Source organism: Pinus tabuliformis, chromosome J (assembly GCF_031772625.1).
Source record: "Pinus tabuliformis cultivar Carrire ecotype Pingquan chromosome J, CPIR1, whole genome shotgun sequence".
NCBI classification, from domain to species: Eukaryota; Viridiplantae; Streptophyta; class Pinopsida; order Pinales; family Pinaceae; genus Pinus; species Pinus tabuliformis.
This window is the reverse complement of record NC_142295.1, coordinates 795187894-795210708: the sequence shown is the minus strand read 5'-3', so window position 1 is coordinate 795210708 and position 22815 is coordinate 795187894. Positions and strand designations below refer to the sequence as shown.

Below are 22815 nucleotides of genomic sequence, written 5' to 3'. Positions count from 1 at the left end.
GATGCACTTGTGATGATCTTAAATATGTTCCAAGAGATCTGATACCATGTAGAAAATCCACAAAATTTTGATTTGTTGATAAGAACAATCTAAAAAACACTTTCTTTTCTTACAAACACAGAATTTCTCTACTCAATTTGCAGCGGAATTAGGAATAGAAATAGAGCACAGACAGACAATTCAAGGCACAAATTTTTTTAGTAGGGAACCCAACTGGGAAAACCCTCTACTTGATGAGAATTTTATTGATGACAAAAATTGAGCAATTGATCTCTTACAAAATCCAATTGTTTCAATCTGAAAGGCAACTATCTTTCTTGCTTGATCTAAGCTTGAAACCCTTGCAACATTGTTGATCTTTGTTGCCCACTAACAACCTGTGCACAAGCTTCTCTTGCACACTCTTCCTCTCACAAGCTCCACGCACAAACTTGTGCTTCCTATTGCTTGGTCTTCCACGCACACTCTTCCTATTGCTTGGTCTTCCACGTACACTCTTCTCTTGCACACTCTTCCTCGCACAAGCTCCACCACTAACAAGCTCCACGCACACTCTTCCTCACCAACAATTGCTCACCAAAACAATGATTAAGCTCGTGCCTCCATTCCTTCTTTTAAACGCAATTCAAATGGTTAAAATTAGTGAGTTTTCTAATTAAGGAATTGAACTGGAGTGTTTCTAGTTAACAAAAGTCAATAGAACTAGTTAACTGGATCCTCCTAAAATTTAGGAGGCTAACCCACTTAAGCCTTCAGTTCCCAATTTAACTGACACTAGAAGATCAAAACTTGACCTTCAACTTCATGCACTCCTAACTTTTAGGGATACTCCTAAATTTTAGGAACTCAACCATACACAAAAAAATGAACTTGCCTTTGACTCCTTGAATTAAGGCACAAATCAAGGAAATACAAATAATAATGAACATATAGAACATGCTTGAATAGAATCATAATTTGACTTGAGCACGAAAGCCATGCTTGAAAAATAAATAAATCTTAGCATGAAAAAGAGCATGCTAGTAAAAATAATTAATTTAGTAATCATGACAATTTTCATTATGAAGACCGACACTAGTTACATTTTCAACACTCTTTTCGTCCTATCACTAAAACAGTTCGGGTCTATTCAAATCAAAACCCACGCACTCCTTCAGAATATCATTTTGTCATGTTACGGGGCTCACACTTAATTTCCAGACTTTGGATCTATGGAGTAACACAAGAGTAGCAAATAATTGCAGTGTTCCACAGGGATGCGTCCCCTAGGGTGGGGGGTGCACCCTAGCACTCCCCCACGCTCTAGGGACGGGGAAACTCCTAGGAAAACGTTTCCCCCACGTCCCCTTTTTGGGGAAACTCGGGGAAACTCCTAGGGAAACATTTCTCTGTTCATGAAACGCGACTCCTTTGCAGGGGGCAGGTGAACGCGGGGGGGACACATGTTTTGTCGAATAATTTTTATAAACATTAAAAATCTAAAAAAATACAAATTTAAATATATGAAAATTTAAAAAAAAACAAAAACAAAAACAAAAACAAAAAAATGAAACTATATTAAAACTTAAAACTTGTTAAAACTTAGAAAAAAGTATATTAGAACTTAGTATCTATTAATATTATCTAGTACTTTTTGAGAAATTTACTAGTATTTCATTGCTCAGTGCTTTCTATGTTTACTTTTAGTTTAGTATTATATGGTTATTTTAGACTTCAACATAATGTCAATGTCATTGTCATATGATGAATTTACTTTTTATCGGTTTTTAAAATTTGATGTGGATTGCAATAATTTCAATTGTGTCAAATGATGAATTTACTAATTTTATTTAGATGTACCTTGCAACATGCCAAATGATGAATTTAAAAAGAACATTGCATAATGTCAAATGATAGATTCAATTTAGTAATTTACTTTTAGATTTACAATGCAGAAATGTCAAATGATAATACTCTAATATGTAATGATGGTCATATTTAGTCTATAGCAGTTTTTTAAAAACCGGCCGGTTTGAACTAATAACCGGTCAAACCGAGCGGTGCACTAGTCGACCAGGTCAAACCGGCAGAAAATTCAGGTTTGACCCCTCCCTTCACCCAGAAAACAAAAAAAAATGGTGCTAATCAACTAGTTTAGGGCGGAACCAGCTGGTTTATGGTCAAACTAGCTAGTTTCATCCTAAACCGGTTGGTTAGCTACCAAGGCTGCGGAGGACCCATGCAGCGCAGTTTACAAAGCTTCTAGGGTGTTTCAGAGGGTGTTACGAAGCCTTTAAAAGGAGTTTGTCCCTCTCATTTGTCTCACACATACTCATTTGGAGTTTTTGTGAGTTTGATTGGGAGCTTGGAGAGTGCTGATTTTTTGCTGGAGTAGTTATCTTGGAGGCTTGGAGTTGGAGTTGGAGCTATTTTGGAGATAGTTTGGAGCTGTTAGTGGAGTTGGCATCTTCAAGAGAAGGCTAAGGAAGCTAGTTTGCATTTCCACGTAAGGATTTTCACTTGAAAAATTCTTCATTTCACTGTTGTCCATGTATTAAATTTTTGTATGTGTTCTATTATCTATGCTATCAAATCTCTAATTCTATGCTATCAAATTTTTAGGCTACATGTGCATTTTTTTCCTAAATTTAGCTTTGGTTTTCCATGTTTCTTAGCTGCAATTTTTTTTACATGGCAAACTTCTTTGCAAATTTTAATTATGTCAAGCCAACATGGCTCCAAAAGCCATGGACAGTGCATGAACTCATTGTGAAATGACTGATCGAAAAATGATATGCAAATTATGCAATAAACCTATTGGAGGTGGGGGTATTCTCAGATAAGAGGCCAAGTAAAGACATGTGAAGCACCAAATGAAGTGTTAGGTCTTATTAGGGCAAAATACCTTTCCAAGTTTGAAAAGTTTCAAGAGGATAAGGATAGGGAGAAGGCCATCCAAGATGACATTGCAAGGAAGAGAGAATTATTAGAAGCCATGAAAGAGAGTCAACAACCCACTTCCTCCCAGCCAAGTCGTCAACCCACTTGGGATCAACATTGGAAAAAAAATGCAAAGAAACTTCTTATCAATACATTGTTAGATGGTGGTATGATGCAGATATCCCATTTCATGTTGCTCGCTCACCTTATTACCAAGCTATGTGGGACTCTGTTATCGTTGCGGGAAAGGGCTTCAAAGGCACTAGTATGCATAACTTGAGGGGATCTCTTCTGCAAAAAGATATTTCTTCCATTGATGAGTATTTAGCTGAGTATAGAGATTCATGGCTCAAAACAAGTTGTTTCATCATGTCAGATGGATGGACCGATGGAAAGAACTGCACTATCATTAATTTCTTTATTTCTTGCCCTCAAGGAACCATGTTTTTGAGATCAGTTGATGCATCTGATAAGGTGAAAGATGCAACCCTTTTATTTGAGCTTTTGGATGACATTATTCATGTTAAAATTGACAACTAGGGCCAAATTCCACTTTGGACAGCTCCTATGGGGAGGAGTATTGCAGCATTGAATTCCTCTCTTCAAGAGGACCAAAATCAATATAAAGATTGTCTCATTTGGACAAGCGGAAGTGGATTTTTGAATTTATGTTTTCAAAAATAAATTTATAAGGTCGACCTCATCCTTATGTCAGCTCATAAGCCCAAAAGTCACGTCTCTTCCATTCCAATGACTAGTATATATATATATATATATATATATATATATATATATAGTTCTTTCAACCTCATTTCATATTATCGAAGAAAGTCAAATCGTATCTGAGGCAGTCGAGCTGAGAAGGAGGACGCACGAGTATTTTGTTTTGGGTTTTCTCTTCCATCACAGGGCCAAGAATCTTTTGTTGGGAAGGTCGCAGGTTGTTAGGGCATGTCTGGGCTAGTTTCATGTGGTAAACTCTTCCCCACTTCAGGCTGAGTATCTCAGGCAGAAGACTGAGGCTTTTGGTGGCATCTCTGAACTAGATTGATAGATGTTCATCACAGTTCTTAACCGGATTCATCTTACCTTGTTGGCCACAGACCCTCCTTGGAGTATAGCAGGTTCAGACCCCATTGTATGGTAGAAAAGAGGCTAAGGTATTAGCCTGTCCTAAGCCGCTTTCACAGCTAAGAAGATCGAATGTTTTGAGATTAATATCATGTGTTTGTTGTTGTAGGTTAGGGCAAATGTATGCTCTAGAGGAGATGCCCTAGCTCCTTAACGATGTCCTAATGAAGCTCTAACGTTGCCCTAATGAAGAATCCTCTACGCTGCCCTAACAGTAATGAAGAAGCCTCCAAATGCAGTCAATAAAGAAGACCTAATGAAGAAGACTCATAACGTTGTCATGGAGGCACAAGGAGGAGGAGACCACTTATGTTTTAGGGCCACAGGTTAGGGCTGATTCCAGCGAAGGAGAAGAGGCTACGTTTGGGTCCCTTTGTGACTGTTTGGATGCCAAGTAAAACCTTGCAGGAAGGCCGAGTTTCCTAGGGTATTTTCTGAGCAAGCTAGGATCCATTTTGGGGCAACAAATACAAGGAAAGAGTTCAGACTTCTCTGCCTAGCCGCAGCAAGCCAAGAAGAGAACGGCAAAGAGTTAGGAGGCTATTTCAGGAGGCCGATGACCTGTTGAAGAGGGTCACAGCCCATATCTTGGAGGCTGAAAGGCAGGGTGATTGTTTTAGGGTGGTTGGATGAAGGAATAGCCCTTAGAAGGGCTTCCGTAGTTAAGGGAAAACTTGTTGTAGCAAGCCGCAGTGGATAAGAGGAGGTCGAAGGGTGGAATGGGGTTGGAACAGCCCAGCATTGCAGCCAAGGCTTTCCTCCCCTCTTAGAAAGGCAGCCACAGTTAAGGAGGGCTATACTGGCCACATTTTGGAGGTTGTCAAGACTGTTGTTAGAGTGCCCTAACCAGTCCAGCAATGCAGCAAACAGAGAGCCCTAAAACAGTGAACTGATATTTGCTTTTTGGAGCAGCATTTGATGTTTGTTGGGTCTATGTTCAGTGACCTTGTTGGAGCTCCATCATTGTTAGAAACCAAATTGATGAGCTGATCATATATGAAGGTGCAGGCTTCCTTATGAGCAACAGAGTATAAGCTGCTAAAGGAAAACTGTGTGTTAGGCCGCAAGCCATAACACCACAGTCAATATTTCGTATGGGTATTTTAAGGGTTCAGATCATGGAGCTGTCATACTACTGACCAGTAGAAGGCTGTATGATGCTGCGTCAATATGATATGGACAGAAGTATTGTTATGGATTGGTATCATTGCATTGAGGATTAGTCAGCTAGCAAGGTGCAGCATAGTGTAATGAAAGTGCAGCATGAATGGTGCAGTATAGTGTAGCATGGTGCAGCACAGTGATGGGTACAGCATGGTGATGGAATCACCTGTGTTTAGATCTACTACCTCATGTGTCATCTTCCTAGAGAAGATCTCTGCTCTTATTTTGACAAGTCAAAATGTTGACTTCTGATGTATACGTATTATCTCTCTCTCTGCTGAACTATTGAAAAACATATGAAGAATTGATCAAGGGTTTCCCCACATTGGGGTTTGTCCCTGGCTGGCGCCACATCTTGTGTCCTCTTGTCTTGGCTTGTCTTCTGCGATTTATGTTTATGTTCTATCTGCATTTTTCTATCATGCTAAATGTGATTGCTAATCTGGAATTGATATTACGCTGATATGGAAGATTCAGCATAGAACATACCTAAAATTAACATGGTATCGGAGTTGAGGTGAAGACAAAGCCCAAGCAAGAGTGAAAGAGCAATCACCGAAGACAGTTGGACAAGGTCAAAAGACTCAATGGGTTCCTCATCCCACTTCAAATTCACCAAGGGTGAAGTCGAAGCAAACAAGATTATCAGAGTGGCGCAACAGAAGCATCTGCTGGCATACCTAAAGGTCACTTCAATGGGAAGTTCGGATCTAAGGGTGGAAGGAAAGGCAGATGCCTTGCTTGCAATGAGTTTGGCCATTATGCGAAGGGATGTCCAAATAGAAGGGGCACATCACTTGATGATGATAACAATCATTCCAGGGGCATCTTCAATGATCGAAGGAATGACAAGTACAATGGCAAAGGAAAAAGGAATGCAGGTCATCAAGGAAATGGTCGACTCTTCAAAGAAAGCAAGGAACTCCATACTCTTTGGGAATCTGGCTTATTGATAGTAGTGCTTCAATACACTTCATAGAAGGAAGCTCTCTCTAATTTGATAGAGAAGGAAACAATCGTGGAGATTATACTTGGAGTCAATGCCACCTATCCCGAAAAGGGTGTAGGGAATGTTACCCCTCAATTGAATGAGGGTAACACGATTCATTTACAAGGAGTTATTTATGTACCTAATCTCAAGAAGAACTTGGTGTCCATTTCAACAATGGAAGTCAAAGGTTTCAAGGTGGTATTCATCAATAGAAAGGTACGTGTTTGGAAAAAGAATTTTAAAAGATGCTTTTGAGTTCAGGGTTGGCAATTTGAATCAAGTTGCAAGAAGTCCATTGGGGACCATGTCAGTTGACACATCTCTTCTATAGCACCGGAGGTCTACTCATTATGGGGCCCTAACTAATGTGAATCAGATGGTGACAGTGATGCCTGAATTCAATAAGAGCATGGAGGTACATGTCCGAGATGTACCGAAGGAAAATCTTACAAGGGGGACCATTCCCCTCCTATAGCAAGTCCATAGATTTGGAACAACCCAAGGGGTTTGAGATTCATGATCGAGAATCTCATGTATGCAGGTGGAAGAAAGCCCTCTATGGCTTGAAGCAAGCACCCCGAGCTTGGTATGAGAGGATTGACAGCTATCTGATGAAGCTGAGAATCGAGATTCACTAGGAGTGACGCTGATCCAAACCATTGCTTTAACGTTGTGGATGATAGACCTCTCATCCTGGTACCTTATGTGGACGACCTTTTTCTAGGAGGTACAGACCCTCTCATTTACAACAGTAAAAGGGAGTTGGATTCCGGATTTGGAATGGTGAACTGCAAGCCTGTGACTACCTCGATGAAGCCTAACTTTAAGAAGTTATGCAGTAGTGATGCCAGACCTCATTTGGGAAATGCCTCTGAGTTTCATAGATTCATACTAGCATTGATGTTCTTGGTGAACTCCCGTCCCGATATATGTTTTGCAATTAGCATGTTGAGCTCATATATGGTTGAGCATCACTTAATTGGTGCCAACAATCATTTGAGATATCTTCAGGGCACAATCTCTCATGGATTGAGATACACTGCCGGAAATGTGAAGCTGCATGAATATTTTGACGTTGATTAGGCAGACAGTGTGGAGTATCGCAAGAGCACTTATGGGTGTTGGTTCTCTTTGGATTTTGCTTCAATATCCTGGATGAGTAGGCAGCAGAAGTTGGTTTCTTTGAGCACCGCTGAGTCCGAATACATAGCTGCGAGTATGACCTCGTGTGAAGTTGTCTGGTTGTGGAAGCTCTTCAGTGAGCTATTTGGACACGTGTTGGATATCACTGTGATCTTCTGTGACAGCCAGAGGGGGATTCGATTGTTGAGGAATCCTGTGTTCTATGATTGCTCCAAGCATATAGACATCACGTACCATATTATCTGGGATATGGTACAACAAGGGGTAGGAAGGCTCCATCACTCTGGGACTAATGAGCAAGTCGTCATTATTCTAATGAAGCCCTTGGGAAAGGTCAAATTCGTGACTTTCTGAGAATGACTAGGAGTTGTGGAGAGATTCTCTCGTGAAGGTCCTGTATGATATGAACATTGAGCTCTAGGAGCTCCGAGGGGCTTGGGGGTACTTCATGGAGCAATGAGCAACTATAGGGTGAGTGGTTCAACCTTCCCCTAGCGGTTTTCTATGTAGGCAGGATGAGTGGTTCATCCTTCTCCTTCGGAGACACAATCATAGGGTGAGTGGTTCAACCTTCCCCTGGTGATTTATTGTGTACAGGGTGAGTGTTCAGCCTTCCCCTAGTGATTTATTGTGTACCGGGTGAGTGGTTCAACCTTCCCCTAGGATACCCCATGGTGACATGTAGGCAAGATGAGTGGTTCATCCTTCTCCTGCCGAGACATCCTCCCCATGTAGTCTGGGACTCATGGGAAGTACCTCTCATCTGGCCAATGAGTAGGGAAATGAGGATAAGGACAATAGTAGTACCGATGGACGCATCATGTATCTACCGTACTCCCTATGCTAGAATGACATTGATTTAGGATCAATTGGAACTGACTTCGGGTCAGTAAGAGTGGTATGATACACTCTCTTGGAAGTGATTTCGAGTCAGTAAGAGTGCTATAACTCACTCTCTTTTGGAACTGATTTTGGATCAGTAAGAGTGGTATCACACACTCTCTTCATTGGGACTGACTTCGGGTCAGTAAGAGTGCTATTAAACATTCTCTTTTATCTGGGACTAACTTCGGATCAATACAAGATGGTATGATACATTCTCGATCACTTCTTCTTCTTCATAGTTTAGCAAAGCAGAGAAGAGCAGTGCAAGGCACTGATGGCAGAGATAGTACCCACTGGCAAATGGATTAGCAGATGGAGTTCTCCCTAATTGAGAGGGAGTGTTAAAATTGGCAACTAGGCCAAACTCCATGTGGGTCTACTTATTCACAGCAGTTGATATTTTTTTTGGATTCCTCTCGTTGAGAGGTGTAGGATTGATCTAAAGATCATCCGATTCCGACATGTATTCATGGAGATATGAATTTAATTGTGTTATGTGACAATTCATCAAGGTCAATCAGCAACCAAATTACCCCCACTTATCCTCATCGTTGCACTATAAATAGAAGAGGTTTGCAAGTCATTTGAGATACACACACACTCTTGCGATCTCTTCCTCTCCACTCGATTGGGTTTTGGTGAATGAGAAGTCACCAAGAGTATACGCTGCCCTAGAGGAGATGCCCTAGCTCCTTAACGCTGTCCTAATGAAGCTCTAACGTTGCCCTAATGAAGAATGCTCTACACTGCCCTAACAGTAATGAAGAAGCCTCCAAATGCAGTCAATAAAGAAGCCCTTATGAAGAAGACTCCTAATGATGTCATGGAGGCACAAGGAGGAGGAGACTACTTATGTTTTAGGGCCGCAGGTTAGGGCTGATTCCAGCGAAGGAGAAGAGGCTGTGTTTGGGTCTCTTTGTGACTGTTTGGATGCCAAGTAAACCTTGCAGGAAGGCCGAGTTTCTTAGGGTATTTTCTGAGCAAGTTAGGATCCATTTTGGGGCAACAAATACAAGGAAAGAGTTCAGACTTCTCTGCCTAGCCACAGCAAGCCAAGAAGAGAACAGCGAAGAGTTAGGAGGCTATTTCAGGAGGCCGAGGAGCTGTTGAAGAGGGCCGCAGCCCATATCTTGGAGGCTGAGAGGCAGGGGGATTGTTTTAGGGTGGTTGGGTGAAGGAATAGCCCTTAGAAGGGCTGCCGCAGTTAAGGGACAGCTTGCTGTAGCAAGCCGCAGTGGATAAGAGGAGGCTGAAGGGTGGAATGGGGTTGGAACAGCCCAACATTGCAGCCAAGGCTTTCCTCCCCTCTTAGAAAGGCAGCCGCAGTTGAGGAAGGCTATTCTGGCCACATTTTGAAGGCTGTCAGGACTACTGTTAGAGTGCCCTAACCAGTCCAGCAATGCAGCAAACAGAGAGCCCTAAAACAGTGAACTGATATATGCTTTTTGGAGCAGCATTTGATGTTTGTTGGGTCTATGTTCAGTGACCTTGCTGGAGCTCCATCATTGTTAGAAACCAGATTGATGAGCTGATCATGTATGAAGGTGCAGGCTTCCTTGTGAGCAACAGAGTATAAGCTGCTACAGGAAAACTGTGTGTTAGGCCGCAGGCCATAACACCACAGTCAATATTTCATATGGATATTTTGAAGGTTCAGATCATTTTGCTGTCATACTACTGACCAGTAGAAGGCTGTATGATGCTGCTGCAATATGATATGGACAGAACTATTGTCATGGATTGGTATTATTGCATTGAGCATTAGTCAGCTAGCCAGGTGCAGCATAGTGTAATGAAAGTGCAGCATGAATGGTGCAGTATAGTGTAGCATGGTGCAGCACAGTGATGAGTGCAGCACAGTGATGGGTACAGCATGGTGATGGAATCACCTGTGTTTAGATCTGCTACCTCATGTGTCATCTTCTTGGAGAAGATCTCTGCTCTTATTTTGACAAGTCAAAATGTTGACTTCTGATGTATATGTACTATCATCCCTCTCTCTGCTGAATTATTGAAGAACATAAGAAGAATTGATCAAGGGTTTCCCCACATTGGGGTTTGTCCCTGGCTGGTGCCAAATCTTGTGTCCTTTTGTCTTGGCTTGTCTTATGCGATTTATGTTTATGTTCTATCTGCATTTTACTATCATGTTAAATGTGACTGCTAATCTGGAATTGATATTAAGCTAATATGGAAGATTGAAGTAAATTTGCTCTCAGCATAGAACATACCTAAAATTAACACAATCGAATTTTTCCTAATCTCTCAAGGTATGATGTATGGGCACAATTTGCAGTCACCTATGGTATGGTTTACAATATGGTTGCTCCAGCAATCTATGCATGGCATCACAAAATTATATGGCATGATTTAGCCACAGTTCAGCATTATGTATGGTCTTTCACAGCACAGTATTATTTATGCTCATGACCTCACACAGTACAATGTACGAGCAGTATTGATCTCGACACTATAACAGTATTAGTTTCATGGTTGTATGACGTCATTACAGTCCTAAAGCAGTAATGGTATTTGTATGTTGCAGCTCTAATAGCAAGCATTGATGATAGTATTGATGATGAAACTTGTTCACAAACAAAGTTGTGAACAAGCTTTTGATAGCCGTATCTTATACTTTGCATCTCAGCTGAACAATTGATCTGAATAAAGAAGAAGGATTTTGGGATTAAGAAGTCCACGTCATAGAAAACTCAGAAACATCAGACTCCCTATCAAAGTAGGGCTTGGACCCTTCTTGTTCATTATTGAGAAATTCACTCTATTTGATCCACTAATCCTGGTCCATGTTTATTTTTGAAGCAGGCATCACAAGGTACGTGTTTTGAAGTCTGTGAATTTTCAGTCCTGAGACTTTCGTGATCACATCAAGGTTGTGTCACAATAAGCCCAAAGCTGGAGTCACCTTTGAATCCCGAGCTAACTTCATTGTGTTATAATGTGATTAAAGCTTCATGGCATGGCCCTCATAGAAGAATCAAATCTGAAATCAACTTTGCATAGAATCTGGAAGTTTGGTTCAAAGACTTTCCTCCAGCATAGTTTGTAGCAGCCTATCAGTAAATATATATGCATCTCTTCATTATTCTTAAGTACAGAAGAGATCAAATTTGTATTATTGACCTGTTGTGATCTCAGTTGAAGAAAATCTCCAGCTTGTCATCTCAAGTCAAGGCATTTCCTAAGTAATAGTATACATGACCTGGAAGATATTGTTGAAAGTAACCCTGCTTGTAACAATTACATGGCATGCCCTCATCATCTCCATGATTCAATCCATCAGCTATCGAAGAGAGGATAATTGACACCTGTATACTTTGTTCTTATATGAACCAGCTAATGCAGTACCTTCAACCTTCGCATCTTGGATGAGGGGAGAAGTACCTTAGGAGTCTTCTTTCTTGAAGAACAAGAACTTGGCATCCGATTACGGGCCTGTGACCATGAAGTACAGAAGCAGCAAGATTTCCAGTCATAAATGGGGATGTGCACTTTACTCGATCCTTGATAAACCCTTAACATCTGGTGGGTGAATCTATATCTGAATCTCTGAAGGAATTCAAAGAAGAAAAAAAAAGTTGGGTCAATTAAGAAATATTTTTCAGTCGATATTGTTCAAGCCATCTCCATTACTTTTACAGGCTTGACCAAGAAAAAATGATTGTAGTAATCTTGTTCTTTCTTTATAATTAAATCGGACCAGTAGTTGATGACAATCTTTCTTTTTTTTTACTTCATCGAAATCTGTTTCAAAGAGGAATAGGAGTATTTCAAAAGGTCTGGGATAAGTTATGTGACAGCTCCTCTTCATGCTGAAATGGTCAAATGGATTATATAGCTCCTCTTACCCAATGATTATGCAGATGACTTGTTGGGCTAGATCTCAATTCAAATATTCAGAACTAGCTACAACTCAGAGGGAGTTGATTTCTTCCTTAGCTATAAGGTCGGATGTAATGGAGAAGTTGTTAACATTGCTGAAAGCACAGTATGGTGAACAGTAGGATGTTATAATTCACCTTATTTCATGAATGAAAGACTGAAGTCTGGTAGATTTGTTGAGGCTGAATGTATAAAACAGTAAGCATGGCTTACAATGAAGCCATTTGAGTTAACTCTTCAGTGTGCCATTTGAGCACACCTTCATTGTATATTATAGAATAGGTTTTATGGGATGATGAGCAGGTTACCTGTGTGAAAATTCGAGAATCCCACCTGAATCTACTACTACAGCAACAGATTAAACTTTTCCTATTTGTTAATTATTTAAATTTACTGCTTCCTACAGCAAATATCGAAGCTAATACAACTGCAGCCTTCACTTAATTAATTAATTTGCCCAAAACAAGAATAGAACAATAGAGAAAGATACACACAAAAGTGACACAGTATTTTTTGGACAAATGTCCCCGTAAAAACTCAATGCGGGAAAACCGGTGCAGCAGATCTGAGAGTTTTATTATTATACAGAAGTATGTTGAATACAACTCTGGATGCCCTCCCGGCAATCTAGTTACAGAGAGAATCACTTGGCAAGAAAGACTGGTGAAATTACCTCACTCAACACTATTGATCCCGGCTGATCTGGCAGCTGAACTGCGAGTTCCCCGGCTACTTTTGCGCTGCCCCTGCGTCAGCCTCTAAGTCACTGCATCAACCCAACTGAGAATTGATCTGCCTTCAGGAGCCTTTTCTAGCCCTCCCGGCTTAGAAACGCCAGCTCCTTCAGCAAATTTGGATCTCTGCGCTGGAAGTTGTTGCGCAGCTCTGCGTGGGGCCTGCGTGAGCCCTTCCTAGCTTTGTGTCACCCTCTCTGCGCTCTGCGTTGCCTCCTCTTTTTGCCTCTCTACAGAGTATTCTTGGCTCCGGAGAAGATCCTCCAGCCAAAACTCTCTCTGCCCCTCTCTGCAACAACTCACTATCGAAATTCTCCCGACAATTGCTCTACTTCAAAAAATCGAACTTCTGAACTCTTTGTGTGTCTTTCCAAATGACCCTCAAGCCTCCTTAAATAATCACCTCGTTGACATTCAACGGGCCAGATTAGAAGCTAATCAATGGCTAAGATCATTTATGCTTGATCCTCGTCTTCTAGTAGAAGTTACACACACAGTTTAAATTAATACCCATTAATTATTTTAATTTCCAAAGTTTAGACTTAGGGTCCCATTAAAAATAATCAATTATTTTAATAGAACTGTTTTTGGGTGGAATTTCCCAAAACGCTTTCTGGGTTCTTTGGAATACATGTGCCTAAGCCTCCCTGCAAAATTTGAGCCTTAGAGCACATCTGATGCTACCAGAAATCAACAACATGATGGACACTGTGCACTCTGGAAAGACAAGTTTAGGCTTGTGGTCTCCCCGAGTAAGAGGGAGTAAGATAAGTTAAATGTTTTCTTCATCAAGATATGCAAGAAGCAAAGGATCGTAAGTGCTGCCAAGATCTCTATTGTAAATCAATATGTTTGCTATATATACATCTATATGTTGTTGAATGAAGCTATGAGGCTCCCATTGATCTAATCTTGATTTTCAAAAAGCAGCTTGGTACTATTCCTTATATGAAGGGATTCTTGTTAAAGATTGATCTCTGGGAGCTCCTAGGGGCTTGGGTTACTTATTGAGCTATAAGCGACCACAGGGTGAGTGGTCCACCTTCCCCTAGTAGTGCGTTGTGTACAAGGTGAGTGGTTCACCTTCCCCTACGATACTCCATAGTGGCTGACACGTGTGTAGGTGAGTGGTTCACCTTCCCCTACTGTTGATGACATATGCATAGGATGAGTGGTTCACCTTTTCCTATGGCATATGAACAGGATGAGTGGTTCACCTTCTCCTGCGAGTACCCGAGCGAGAGATGCATATAGGCATCTGTTGACATGTCGATGGGACGCGGTTCATCCCTTCCGCACATGTAGGATGCTCATTCCCTATGATTGATGCTTGACATGTCGGTGGGATGTGGTTCATCCTTTCCCCACGTGTAGGATCCTTCCTACTATTGTTGGTTTGCATGCATGTAGGATGTGGTTCATCCTTTCCCTACTCTTGGTGTTTTGCATGTGTGTAGGATGTGGTTCATCCTTTCCCTACATGTGGTTATGATGAGTGATTGTAGGATGTGATTCGTCCTTTCCCTACATGTGATTGTGATGTGTGATTGTAGGATGTGGTTCGTCCTTTCTTTACGTATGGTTGTGAGCAGGATGTGATATATTCTTTCCCTGCTATTGATTCAGTGTCATCCTACCCATGTAGTCTGGGACATATGGGAAGCACCTCTCATCTAGCCAATGAGTTGGGAAAAGTGGTTAGGGACCATTCTTTCCCTGCTATTGATTCAATATCATCCTACCCATGTAGTCTGGGACATATGGGAAGTACCTCTCATCTAGCCAATGAGTTGGGAAAAGTGGTTAGGGACCATAGCACTACCAATGGACACATCGAATTGTCGTACTCCCTATGACTAGGATGCATTGTTTTTCTCTATTTGATTTGGGATCAAGTCTGAATGAGGTTTTACCTCTAGACTAACTTTTGTCAGTGGAGAGTGATAAGGTTTTGTGACTCACTCTCGATCAATTCTTCTTCATTATTACATCAGTGTTCAACAGAGTAGAGTAGAGCAAAGCAAAGCAAAGATGAGATAGAGAGATGGTTCATATCATCCGAATGGCATGTTGATAGATGGACTGGCAGGTGGAATTCTCCCTAGTTGAGAGGGAGTGTTCAAATTGGCAACTAGGCCCAAATTCCACTTTGGACAGCGCCTATGGGGAAGAGTATTGCAGCATTGAATTTCTCTCTTTGAGAGGACCAAAATCGACATAAAGATTGTCTCATTTGGACAAGAAGAAGTGGATTTTTGAATTTGTATTTTCACAAATAAATTTATAAGGTTGGCCTCATCCTTATGTTGGCTCATAAGCCCAAAAGTCACGTCTCTTCCACTCCAACGACTAGTATATATATAAGTGCTTTCAACCTCATTCCATATCATCGAAAAAGGTCAAATCATATCTGAGACAGTCGAGCTGAGAAGGAGGATGCACGAGTATTTTGTTTTGGGTTTTCTCTTCCATCACATGGTCGAGAATCTTCTATTGGGAAGGTCACAGGATGTTAGGGCATGTCTGGCCTAGTTTAATGTGGTAAACTCTTCCCCACTCAAGCTGAGTATCTCAAGCAAAAGACCGAGGCTATTGGTGGCATCTCTGAACTAGATCGATGGATGTTCATGACAGTTCTGAACCGAATTCATCTTACCTTGTTGGCCGCAAACTCTCCTTGGAGTATAGCAGGTTCAAGCCCAATTGTATGGTAGAAAAGAGGCTAAGGTATTAGCCTGTTAAGCTGCTTTCACAGCTAAGAAGATCAAATTTTTTGAGGTTAATATCATGTGTTCGTTGTTGTAGGTTAGGGGAGATGTATGCCCTAGCCAGATCTTCATTCAGTTAAGATTAATCTACTTTGGGTTACTCATCTTCAGCTAAGAAGGTTGTATATATGTATCCAAGATCTAGCTACTTTTGAAGTTGGTTGTGTGGCTGCATTATCTATTATGAACCACTGATGATATCAAGCAATGCAGACTTGACAGGGTCATTTCTTTGACATCTGGACTGTGGTATTGCTCACATGTTAGCAAGACAATTTGACTTTAAGTGTACTCTCTTTCTCTTTCTCTATTGAACATTTGATAACAATAATAAGAAGAATTAATTAAGGGTTTTCTCCTTCTTGGAGTTTTTCCCTGGCTTGAGCCAACTTTTGTGTTCTCTTGTCTTGGCTTGTCTTCTGCATGTATGGTTTATGTTCTTTATTCAATTATAATATTACAAAAGGAAAAGAAATGGATTGGTGCTTGGGCTCATGTTGATATAACTGTCCTAAGCAAAAAACATGTTAAAATTAACAATTCAGGAAGTGGGGGAGCAGAATTTTGTGTAGGTCATCACTGATAATGCCTCAAACTATGTTCTTGCTGGAAAGATGCTTGAGTCCAAATATAGGACCATATTTTGGACTCCATGTGTTGCACATTGCATAGACATCATGCTTGAGGATATAGGCAAAGTGGAGTGGGTAAAAAACATTGTAGAGCATGCCAAGTGCATTACAAAATACATTTACAACCACTCATGGGTATTGAGCCTAATGAGGAAAAACACTGGGGGCAAAGAGCTTGTTAGGCCTGCAATTACGAGATTTGCAACTCACTTCCTCATGTTGCAATTTCTCAATGCTTAATATAAAAACCTGCAGAAAATGTTTTTTTTTTTTTTTTTTTTTTTTTTTTTTTTTATAATTGGACTGAATCTCAGTGGGCTCATAGACAAGATGGCAAAGACACCAAAATGCAAGTGTTTGACAATTATTTTGGAAAAGGTCTGCAGAGCTTGTGAAAATTACCGAGCCCCTGCTTAAGGTGCTAAGGATGGTGGATGGCGAAAATTTGGCCATGGGCTACATTTATGAGGCTATGGATCAGGGAAAGGAGCAGATAAGGGCAGATTGCAAGGACAAGTTAGCTAAATATGGACGTATATGGAAGATCATTGTTAACAAATGGAACAATCAACTCCATCGTCCTATACATGCAGCTGGGTATTTTTTGAACCCAAAGTATCATTATAAAGCTCGGCTAGGAGACAATCTTTATGTCTCCTTTGGCAAAAACTTGACAAAAAATTGCCAAAGGTATCCTGTGTTTGATGTTGATTTTGATATTGGCATGGCATTAGCAGGGGATGAAGCAGATTTGGTGGTGCCATTAGAACCAGGATCAGTAGCCGCGTCAAGGAAAGGCAAACAACCAATGGAAGGCACTAGTAAGACAACTCAACCAACTCGTGCTTCCATTAGATCCACTTCTATTGTTATTGGTGGCAGTGCCACTGAGGTTGCAGAGGACGCTGAGGCATCCTCAGACTCTGAACCAAATGATGTCTAAGTAGCTCATGTTGATGATGATGATCATGTGTCTAGTAGTGGTGATGAATTTGACGATTGATCATGTGTAGACTCTAGAGTCTAGAGTCTAGACTTGTAGTCTTGTAGTAGACCAATGACCTCATAGCTTGTAGCATGGTTTTTGGACTTTATAGGCCATTTAGAGCCTCATTGATTATGTATTATGTCGATGATATGTATTGCACTCGGTGCCATTTTGATATATTCACCATTACATGATATATAAATGAGAAAAATTTGCATATTTTGTCTCTATTGGCTTGGAATCATGGTTTTAAATCTTAATAATAGTTTTTTTCATTAGAAAATAAGTATTTAATGTATTTTTTTATAATACCAGTTCATTTAGACCTGACCATTAGTCCCGGTTTGACCTGTTCTGGTTTGAAACCCTGTTTATTAGATGGACCGGTCTCGTCACCAGTTCCGGTTTTTAAAACTATGGTCTTTAGATATACATTTCATAGTTATTAAGATTTCCTATTTAGTTATTGACATATTTTTGGGATTTTATTTTTTTGTTTTTATATATTAAATTTTTAATAATTTATAATTTTATCATTTTTATGACTATGACGTCCCCCTGCTTCCTCAAAAATTCCCTAAATTTTGGGGTTGTTTATATACGTCCACCTTGTGCGTATCCCCGCTCCCACGTTTCCCCATCTCGGAAACTCAGCGGAACATTGAATAATTGTAATTCTTCTGGATAATCAATCAGCTAACAACTCCCAAAGGCCTCACTCTGCTTCAAAATGAGCTTGAATCACAGCTTCAATAACTTGTACCCTACAGATATATAAACTTTCGGTGCCTCAAATTCAAGTGAGCTTGACTCCTACAAGAGGGTTTCGGCCTTCTAAGAAAAGTTTGGTTTTCGCAAGGATTCAACCTCAAGAATTAGCATTGTCCGGCAATAAAATTGGTCCACAGTAACTCTGTCTTGCTCGGGGCTCTTTGCTCTTCTCAAACTTAGAAATTTCGGCCAACTTCAAATGAATTTTCCACAGAGATTAGGCAACCAATAATATGAGTTGTCCAGGGATTATCTTCTAAGGAATTCGTCCAACTTTCAAATTTCCCCTTGAGATGTCTTCTCGTTCTTGGATGATGAATTTTCCCTATCCCAAAACAAATAGAAGAGAAAAATAAACTAACTACGGTGGAATCTTTCACCACCAAAATTAGTAGAAAAGAAGGGGTCTTAAAACCCTCGGAGCTCCTGCTCTCAAGAAATCAGATGATTTCATCCACCATTGATGCTTAATCCATTTCATCTCAAGCCTCTTCTATTTGTAGATTTTCGATGACCTCCAACAATGTGAGGGGATGTGTGTGCAACCCCTAATTTAGCCCCAACCAACCCAATTTTTGCCCAATGTTGCCCCAACATAGGAAAAATTGGCTTATTTACCCCGTTAACAAGATTATAGCCTACAGGGTTGAATAGGCTATTTCGTCCTCCATAAGCAATCAATTTGGAAAGGACATTACAACTAGCATGATGAACTTATGTAACAAACATACGAGATCTGGTACCTAATCAGTTTTTTCACTTGACTAATTATTTTCACTCTTCGACAATAAAGAACTAGTCCAGTTTTTCACTCATATACCTCCATAGCTAGAGTGTGGCTTAATAATTGGGCCTTGGGTTGGTCTTAATGTCTAGGGTCAATGTATATTACCAAGTTAGGTCATATCTAAGTCTTACGAAATTTGACTAGGTTTTTCTAGGATTTTTAAGTTAATTAAAATTTCCCATGGGATGGGATTTTTAATTAATTTCCTATGTAATGTTGTAAATAATGTTGAAAACTTGATGTTCTATGCTGAAACAATTACTTAAAATAAAACTTCTTCCAACTGCAAATCCAGTTAAGCAATTGAAGATATAGAACATAAACCATATGAAAAATAAAAGATAGCCAGGAACACAAAGAGACACAAAAATTTAGGTCCTATGACCAAGGCAAAACCCACAAGGGGTAAACCCAACCATATTCTTCTATTAGAAATCATTTATTTAGCAAAGAAATAGAATACAATGAGAGAATGAAGTTCACCCAAATCTGAAGAAGATCACTTATAGTTGCAGTTGATGCAAACACTAAATCACTTTGGCTCACCAAGTTCTGCTCTTACTTTGCAAGTCTCTTTCTCACTCTCTCAATCCTTCGCTAGTCTCTCCAACTCTCTCTTTCACAAATTCAAAGTCTCCTTTCACAATGCACAAGTGAGTAAGAGTGAAGATGTGAGGCACATATATATAGGAGGAGCAAGGAGTTCGAGCCATAAAGGAGAGGAGTAACTTGCATGGCTTGCGAGGGAGTTACATATGCCATTTAGGGAAGTACGCATGCCTTGAAGGAGAGAGTGTAACTTATGCATTGAAGAGAGTGTAAGAGGAACCTTTTATGACAAGACAGTAATGCGTGTAAGAGGAGTGTTATGACTAGATTTTAATGCGCATAAGAGAGTGTAAGAGGAGTGCAACGAATCCATTAAGTGAGAGAGAGAGGGGTACGAGTGCCTTCAAGGAGAGAGAGAGAGGTACGAAGAGAGAAGACAAGTAGAAGAGGACATGTATTTCCATTTTAATAATAATAATAATATAGATGATTAATTAAAAATTGAACAATTGAGATTGATTAAGGATAAGTTAAGTGATTTTCCATCATCTATACTTGATTACCAATTGAAGCAAGATGATTTATTATTTTTTGGAAAGTCGTGCTTGAAGTGATAGACGTGACTTTCTATTTTTAGAAAGTCACTCTAAAATAGTCAAAAATGAGATTTTATTCCAGGAAATTCATCCCTTAGCTTCCAATTTTCAACAAATAAGTGGCTCTAGGAGATGTTGGTGGCATGTGAGAGCTTGAAATTCATGCTCAAAACACCAATATTACCTTAAGACCCACTTTCAAGGTCAAAAAAATAATTATCTGCCCTTGAAAATCCACCTCCTCTAATAAAAGTGGATAAAAAGACAAAAAAAATGCCAAAAATTAATTATTGGAGACACATTAATTATATTTTCCAAGTCAAATGGGACAAAGAAAATGACATGGAAATTTTGTCAAATTCAAAAATGAGTTGGAGGCCACCTTGGTAGGTCGAATTTCCTCTTAAGTGAACATTGGGTTAGTGGGCTAGCAAGGTCGAGTTCACTGGTTATCTAGAGGGGCCCGAGTTCAGTCATCAAGGGATACGAGTTAGCAATTTGACGGAGGAGTTTAGGTGGTAGTTTATCACAAGTTTGAAGAGTGGTTAACTCCCCCATCTCCTCCACTTATCACAAGGAGTTAACATTTGTCCACACAGCAATCTAGAAGAAGGCCAACGCAGTTGTCCAAGGGAGTCCACAAAGGTCAGATCTTTGAGCTCCACGCAACAAAGAGATGACAGATGTTATGCGGTTGAGTTCACATGCGTTATTTGGGGGACTTGTTTCCCTTTACCTCCAATTCTTCCACACATGGCAGTAGTCAAGGGATACGAACAGCTTGAGGAAAATCTACACTGCCAACACTCAGCCTATTCACTCGTGTGCAGGCTCTTTTTGGGTGCCACCTACAACATGCTACATCCAATCATAATGCCACTTAACAGTTTGAATTCTCCTTGGGATTCTCACCCTATTTGCCACTTGTTGATTCAATTTTCATTGCGATTCACTCCCAAAATTGTATCAATAAACCTCTTAGGCTCTCATTCTTCCATGGTTGGAAGTTTGGAGCTTGGGTATGCTATGCTAAAATTTGTATTCATTCATTAATAATAAAGTAGGACTTTAGAGGTCTACCAATATTGTGTTATGTCGTTCTTCCTCAATACTAGAGGTAACATTGTAAGTTTATTCCAATGATTATTTTTACTTGCTTACAATTATTTTGTGGTCTTAGTCTAACGGGGCATTGTTGTCTAAGGGAGAAAAGCTACAATTATTTGTAGATTTTCTTGGATTTGCTCATATCCTACGCTTGGTTGGGACTTGTATGTTCTCAATTAAACATGTCCAATCTTTCCATCATATGAGCAAGCTCCCTTTGATGCTAATCTTTGTATTACAAGGTTGTGGGTATTGTGATGTAGGTTACCAAGGGTCTTGGAGTTAGAAACGTTTTTGGCTAAACTAGCCACCTCCAAGCTAGTCAAGGAACACATAGCTCAATCTTACTAGGGACCATCCCAAGGATTCTAAAAGAAAGATCAAAAGGGCTCCCAAAGGCCTTGAATTTATTCTTCCTCCCATCACTCAAATCAGAAATTCATTTGGTGATTCTATTCATTCTCAAATGAATATCTAAGCATTTAGGCTTCTTGACTTGACTGTTGTTATAACAACAATCCCATTTTCTCAAGAGAAACCAAGTTTCCCTTTAGCAAACTAGAGTGGGTTTTCTTTACTTTCAATTGGCTTCCCTAAATCTAACATATGCTAGGAGATTTTCTTGGTTTTCAAGCTTCTTGGGCAGATTCTACTTGTCTCAGTTTGTGGATTTTTTACCGTTCTACGCTAACATAAGGAGGAGGGTTGATCGTTGTGCTCATCCTTGGAGTTTGAAGAGCAAACAAGAAACCTCTTTGGGACAACCAACCTTAAACTACCAATTGCCTCCTTGCACCCATCTTTTTGGGGCCTTATCCATTCAAGAAATCCTTCAAGTAAGACATCAAAATTTTATTTGTAAAGGAGTTTCCTTTGGGTTTGCCAAAGGGAAATTGTGAATTTTGCAGTTGTCTCCAATTTCTAAAAGTTTTGTAAAAATTAGTTGGTAATTTTAGATAACAATGGTATTTTCTGTGCTTGCAACAATTACTTCAATGTTCGTTTATTAGCCCAGTGATAATTTCCACTTTAATTTCCAATAGCAATCACATTAACCATTAATCACATTGATAGTCACTGTAGATAGAACATACACAATAAATGCAAAAGACAAGCCAAGACAAGAGAGCACAAGAATTTGGCTCAAGACGGGGAAAAACCCCAAGATGGGGAAAACCCTTGAACAATCCTTCTTATTATAAATATCAAATGTTCAGCAGAGAGAGTACAATAATACAAAGTCAAAGTCATAATTGACTTGCCAATTTGAAGATCCAATACCACTGTAAAAACAGCCTAGTCAAATCCACAATTTTTCCCTCAGTTAATAGCAGTCAAATTATGCCTAACCAAAAAGTCAACAGTAGTCAAAGTCTTGTCAAAACTCTTCCAAAACAGTGCAATGAAAGGAGAGAGGAACTCGGCCTCTCTTGCTAATCAAAGTAAACCCATAATAGTGAGCAGATCAGCAATAAAACTCGATCAACCTGAACTCAACCCTATAGTTAATGCAAGTCAAACAGCCCATAATTCCTTGGTTCCTGTGCCAGTCAATGTGGCATGGTCAAACAAAGTCAAACCCTCCAAAATCATAGTCAAATTTGGTCAAGATCACCTCAGTCAACGCTGGTCAAACTTCAACTAAAACAGAAAAGTCAATGCCCTGTCACAGATGCCTCCTAAAATCTGCACGTGTGAGAAAAATACGCTAGCTGCAACTTGTACGACCTAATCATATGAGGAGAGAGAA

The 22815-nt window shown here is 40.0% G+C and overlaps 1 protein-coding gene across 1 annotated transcript in view; it reads right to left on the bottom strand.

Moving 5' to 3' along the window:
• The window catches only part of LOC149229119 (single-stranded DNA-binding protein WHY1, chloroplastic-like), a 118480-nt gene that overhangs the window by 22065 nt on the left and 73600 nt on the right, over window positions 1-22815 (bottom strand). The window lies entirely within an intron of this gene.